General features: G+C 45.3%; 1 protein-coding gene across 4 annotated transcripts in view; it reads left to right on the forward strand.

Moving 5' to 3' along the window:
• Window positions 1-6,241, forward strand: part of CHST11 (carbohydrate sulfotransferase 11) — a 308,964-nt gene that overhangs the window by 41,195 nt on the left and 261,528 nt on the right. The window lies entirely within an intron of this gene.

A 6,241-nucleotide genomic window follows, 5' to 3' on the forward strand; every position in this document is an offset into this window, starting at 1 on the left:
TGTGTGTGTGTGTAGTGGGGGAGGGAGGTGTGTTGATGAGTTATTGTTACATTAGAAGGTTCACGTTTAGAGCCATCAGATTTTCTGGAAAGCCATACATGTGCTATAATGCCTGTCAGATAAAAAATCAGTGTGACGTAGTTGTTTTAATTTTTGTTAATTTTTATTATATTTAATTTTGGTTTTTGACTAGACCTAATAATGGTCCAGAGGCCTTTAGGCACTGTTGAAGTGACTGCTGGCCACAATTCCCCATATCAGCTGTAATGTTTGTGTTGGATTATTGTATTAACAAATGCTTCAAATTACATTAGAAAAAATCTGTTACGTTATTTTAAGTTGGGGGACCAATTCGACACTCACATCTGGTAATCCTATCGGTAAATAATGGCACAGGGCCATTCTAACAGGGGCAATTAAGTCTGCAGGGCCTCTCTTCACTCTTTGATATGTTTTGTGAACATTTTTCTTATTTTAGTGCCATGAAATGAAGTCTCTGTGAGGAGCGCAAGTCATAGACTAATCCTCAAAACTTTTTTTTTTTTTTAAACAAGACAAAGAAAATATGAGATGTTGTTTCCTGCAACACAATCCTAGAGAGTTTGTAGGATGTATTGTTTATGGTATGTTTTGAGGATCATAGAACTGAGAAGTCCACAAGAATTTGCCATCCAGAAAAACTTTTCCACTGAAGGTGGGGAAGAGGTGCTTGCTTGACTCCCTCATGGGCTCAGGCCTACCTCTGCAGTTATGGTTGTGGATAATTTAGCCCCCCTTGCAACATTGTGGTACTTGCTGCTCTCACCTCTGACTTGCGGATGAGAATACCTGCCTCCTGGGACCTCTCCTGGATATCAAGCCTCTGGTATCTGTCATAGGACTTTCACTTAACAGGTGCTATACCTTAAAGGACAGATATTGATATTTTTGTTTGCTACAGGCTTAATTTTGTTCCCTTAAAGTTCATATGTTGAAGACCTAATCCCCAGTACCTTATAATGTCACTATATGTGGATATGGGGTCTTTTGAGAGATAAATAAATGATTGTGAGGTCATTAGGACAGGCCCTAATCTAACCTGCCTGGTAGTCTTGTAAGAAAAGAAAATTTGGATGCACAGAGGCACCAGGGTTGTGCACACACAGAGGAAAGTCCTCATGTGAGGACACGGCAAGAAGGTGGCTGTCTGCAGGCCAAAGAGAGAGGCCCCAGGAGAAACCAACCCTGCTGACACCTTGATCCTAGACTTCCAGCCTCCAGAACTGTGAGAACGTAAAGTTCTGTTGTGAAAGCCACCTACTCTGTGATATTTTGTCAATACATGATTAAACTCCTCTGATGCTTAAGTACCTCATGTATTAAAAGCAAATGTTCACATCCTGTTTTCTCTATACTGTTTCCTTGGTGGTTTCTTCTTAAGTTGTTTTCTGGGGTTTTCCATGAGGAACCAAAGTCTCTTGGTCTCTGCTAACCTTCTTACTGTATGTCTACATCTGTCTTCTTCCTCCCCACCTTGCTGAGAACTCGGGTCTGTGATAGTGGGTGACGTGGACTGGGGAGAGGGGACTGGATGGTAACAGTGTGATCAGCCTGCTGTTTCTTCACAAACTGATTACATGCAGACAGGTGCATATGGGGCATCTGCTCACGGTCCAGCTCCACCCTGCATGTGCTGAGTATCTTCCTGCTCCCTCTTTTTTTTTTTTTTGGAGACAGAGTCTCACTGTTGTCATCCAGGCTGGAGTGCAATGGTGAGATCTTGGCTCACTGCAACCTCCGCCTCCCGGTTCAAGTGATTCTCGTGCCTCTGCCTCCCATGTAGCTGGGATTATAGGTGTGTACCACCACACTCGGCTAATTTTTTTGTATTTTTAGTAGAGATGGGGTTTTGCCATGTTGGCCAGGCTGGTCTGGAACTCCTGACCTCAAGTGATCCACCCGCCTCAGCCTCCCAAAGTGCTGGGAGCTAGCTTTGCAGGCGTGAGCCATCGCACCAGGCCCTGTCTCTTCTCTTGTTCTGTCCTACAGCTCCAGGGCTGTTAGACTCCACCTGTTATCTTAATAACAATTGCCATCTCTGGCACTCTTCTCCCTCCTGGGCTGGGAGTGGGGCAAATGTAAGCTTCTCCACTTCCCCAAGCACATGGGTCCATTTTATTTTAAAGGCTTTATTGCCAATCATGACTGGGGAACAGACAGACAGGATTGGAAGTGATTAGATTTTAGGGGAATTTTAAACTGTCAGTGGGGCTTAACCTCAAACCAGTAAAAAGTCAGAAGAACAAAGGGATGTGTACAGGAAGGCTGGGGATGGTGTTAGTGCCTCATGACTGGGATCATCTACTGTGGAGTTGAAAGGAGGGCCAGGCCTTCAAAGATGCTTTTATTGAAAATGTCCCTCTAGGACCTTTTTCACTGAGAGTTTCACATCTGGGTTATCCGACTTGTCGGGAAGGGGTCTTGGTTATTTGTGCAACCCTTAATGATTTCCGAGAGAGTCCGCTCAAGCGGATGTGGGGAGGATTCAGTTCAAAGACCTGGAACACTTGAATTAGCCGTTGATGTTAATAGTCTTTTGCAGCTGATAGCATTGAGGGTTTCTTTTAGGAACCTTTAATAGGATACTTTTTAGGTAGTGGGAGAGAGGAGTTGTTTTTGTTTTATATGCTTTTCCAGAAGAAGAAAGGCGATTCAATTTTGAATTTCCTTTGATCTTTTCTTGATCTTCTTAACCCCCTTTCAGAATGGCTATCACTCGCCCTCTCCAGAACTTTCAGTGGCTCACTATTGCCAGTCCTCATTCTGTTTTCCTCCCATGGCTGGTTTAATTTGGATCTCCCTATCTGGAATTTGATTTCTTGGCAGCAGGGACCATGATTCTTGTTTTTCAGTTCACATGGAGCTCAAAGAATAGAGTAACGCTCAGCAAATACTTCTTTTCATGGGAGAGGGTGTTAGGTTTTTAAAATCTTTTTCTCATAGGCTGTCAGATTTGATTGACTGCTTCATACCTGGGCTTTCTGTTGAGGCCAAGGGGTAGGAGTGTCTTTGGGACTGCATCAGATTCTGGGTGAGGCCTGTGACCAGCCAGTGGGGCCGCAGAAGCTGAGTTAGAACTGCTTGTACCTCCTGGTCCCCTGCCTTCATGGAGTGGAAAGGGATGAATTAGGGACTCCAAGTCCAGGTACCTGGGCTGTTCTCCATCCCACCCTAAGCCCGGAGCAGCAATTGGTGATTGGGCCATTAACTTTATGTAGTTCTGGGGCCAGACTGTGCATCCTATAACCTTGGCCTCAGCAAGAAAACATTAAAGGGGAGACCTGGAGAAAATGTGCCTTGACAAATAGATACAAATTCCTCCTGGTGGCTCATGAGTAGAAAGAAGTCACTATTATATAAATCAAATAGACACTTAAGTCTGGACAGCAGGTAGCTCAACGCTGGAAGAGTTCACACCAAAAAAGAAGGAAAAAATGTCAGGGAGGGAAATGGTTAGAAATAGGGGTGGGTTTTCTGGGCCTGGGGCTGCCTGTGGTCCTCAGTGCCGCCTTCCCTCATTCTGCCCCTCTGTTCTCTTGCTGTCCTCCTGCCCGCTGTGGCCATGGGACTGCCCCCACAGGTTCTGGGGACATTTTCTGAGTCCCCCTGCACCTGGTACAGCCAGTCCAGGGTTCAGTGGGGGAAGTGCTCCATCAGTATTTTTTTGGTGGTGGTAAATAAGATTCATACAGCTTTGCAGTGTTTGATTGTGGACTTTTAATCTAGCACCCCAGGTGACCCTTAAGCTCCTTCTATTTTTCCCCGTAGCTGTCTTTTGAGATGCATTTGCTGGGCCTTATTAATGGTTTGTTTTTCTCCTCTTGATTTATGAGATTAGAAGCTCAGTTCTTGGCCTCCCCCTTCCTGGGAGAAGTTCTTGCTTCATCTCCATAAAACGTTGCTGTTGGGCTTTTTCCTGTTTTATTACTTTGCATTAATACCTGGCAGCTTATATCTGAGCTTTCATTTTATTTTCATAACGTATAGTATTGCCTCTCCTCTGGCAGGCTTGGTGCTTGCGAAGGGTTTGTTGGCCTCTTGTTTTTTACACTGGGAGGTAGGAATTTAGATTTATTAGTCCCAGCTTAGCGATGAGCGGCACAGAGAATTTTAAATGAGTTGTTTTAAGCCATGTAGCTAATTAGGGGGGAAAATGAACCAAGGATACTAGAAATGAATGAGCAAAAAAGAAAGCAAATGAACTTCTGACTTATTCTGCCCTTTGGTGTTTTCCTAACACAAGACTTATTTGTTTTTTAACTTGGTATTTCTCTGTGAAATGGGCAGGAAGAATGACATGAGCTAAGAGAGGAATGAATAAGCAAGGGATTTATGAACACAGTGCTCTGATGATGAGGACATTGGATCTCTTGAAGCTACATATATACTTTTTCCCACAAAATCCATCTTAGAAGAGGGGTTGCAAATCCCTTGCAAGGGAGGGTTATAGTTGGATGCCAGAGTGGTCAGTTTTTGATCTGGGTTTGGTGTGGGGTGTGTCCACTGAGCTTTAGCTTTCAGTGCATCTGATTCTGTGAAAGAAATAAGAACGGAGTAGTGGAAATGAACTATTGCCGTAGGTTGGCAAGTAAGTCTGGTGACGTTAGGGAGTAAACTGGGAGGAAGTTCCCCAGGCTCTGATCTCTGTAGGGCCATGGGTGGGAGGGCAGGTTTGATCTCTGCCCTTGTTGTGAGGGGGTTGGGTGGAGCCCTTTGATTCCATCCCCACCTCAGCTAGCTCAGCACTTACAGCGAACAGTGCGTGCTGTTCAGGACACTTCATTATGCCTTCGGAGTCCTTGAGGATCTTGAGGATCAGAGGGTCTCTACGTTTTTCTGCCTTATAAAAAAGTGGAGGAGCTTCTCAGAGCATTCTGGAATAAGAGATGAGACTGGGGTCTGGGAATGGAGTAGAAAGATGCTCAAGGAAGGACTCTCCTTCCTTGTTTCCACAGCTGGGCCACAAACTCAGGTCTCTTTTGCCTTTGACTGTACAACCTGCTGCCTGGGAGTTCCTGGGAGGGACAGTTTTAGAGTGTGTCCTTGATGGACACATAGTAAAGCCCTGGGATCCAGGAAGTAACAAGAGGGCACTTCCCAGTCCTTGAAAGCAAACACCTTAATTTTGCCAGGTAATTCTGGGGAGGCACCAAACCTGAAGGTTCAGGATCTAAAGTACTTTTTCTCCCTCTTAGGAAACGTGGCCTAGCATTTGGTGGTCATGTTCAAATCCTGGCCCAGTCACTTACTAGATTTCTAACCTGGGGCAATTTGCTTAGCTCACAGATGCTCATTTGACTTGAAAAATGGGCCCAAGCTGACACTCCAAGCACCCTCCTTGGCATTTGTGATTGTTAAATTCCGTAATGCAGGTAAAGTACTCAGCCCAGAGCCTGGCCTGGTATTTATAGTCAGCCTGGAGAAAATGAACTCATGAGTTATCGTTTACAAACGGTGAGCTCCTTCAGGTCCACCCACCAGATGCTGGATGAAGGAGTCGGCCTCTCTCTAGCAAGGCAGGGAGGCTGAGAGCCTTTGCAGAAAGAAGGTTATTGGCGCATCAGAAGTGCCATCCAGTAAACCCTGGCTTCAGTCACTGTGGAAATTGGTAATCAGACATATGACCCTTGCTGATTTTAGGGTAAGGCACAGCTGTGAGCAAACAGCTCACCTCTTTCTCTTTCCCTAGCAGCACATGAGTGGACAGAGGTCACCTAGGTCACCACATGTGTCACCTCCACCATTCTTCCCTTATTTCTTCTTTGTATTTATTTATTTTTTTCTCCAGGACAGTGTCTCACTTCGTCATCCAGGCTGGAGTGCAGTGGCATGATCATAGCTCACTGCAGCCTTGAGCTGCTGGGCTCAAGGGATCCTCCTGTCTCGGCCTCCTGAGTAGCTGGGACTACAGGCCTGCACCACCTTGCCTGGCTAATTTTTAAATTTTTTGGTAAAGACCTGGGGTGTGGTGGGGCAGTGGTCTTGCTATGTTGCCAAGGCTGGTCTTGAACTCCTGGCTGTCAACGATCCTCGTGCCTCAGCCACCCAAAGTGCTGGGATTATAGGTATGAGCTATTGTGCCCAGAGCCTTCTCTTATTTCTTCTAAATGCTTGGCTTTTAGAACAGTCTAGGAAAATAAGAATTGGCCAGATGACTCAGTTAATAAAGATGTACATTTTTCTGAGTACCCGTTGGTTGCTG

Source organism: Chlorocebus sabaeus, chromosome 11 (assembly GCF_047675955.1).
Source record: "Chlorocebus sabaeus isolate Y175 chromosome 11, mChlSab1.0.hap1, whole genome shotgun sequence".
NCBI lineage: Eukaryota > Metazoa > Chordata > Mammalia > Primates > Cercopithecidae > Chlorocebus > Chlorocebus sabaeus.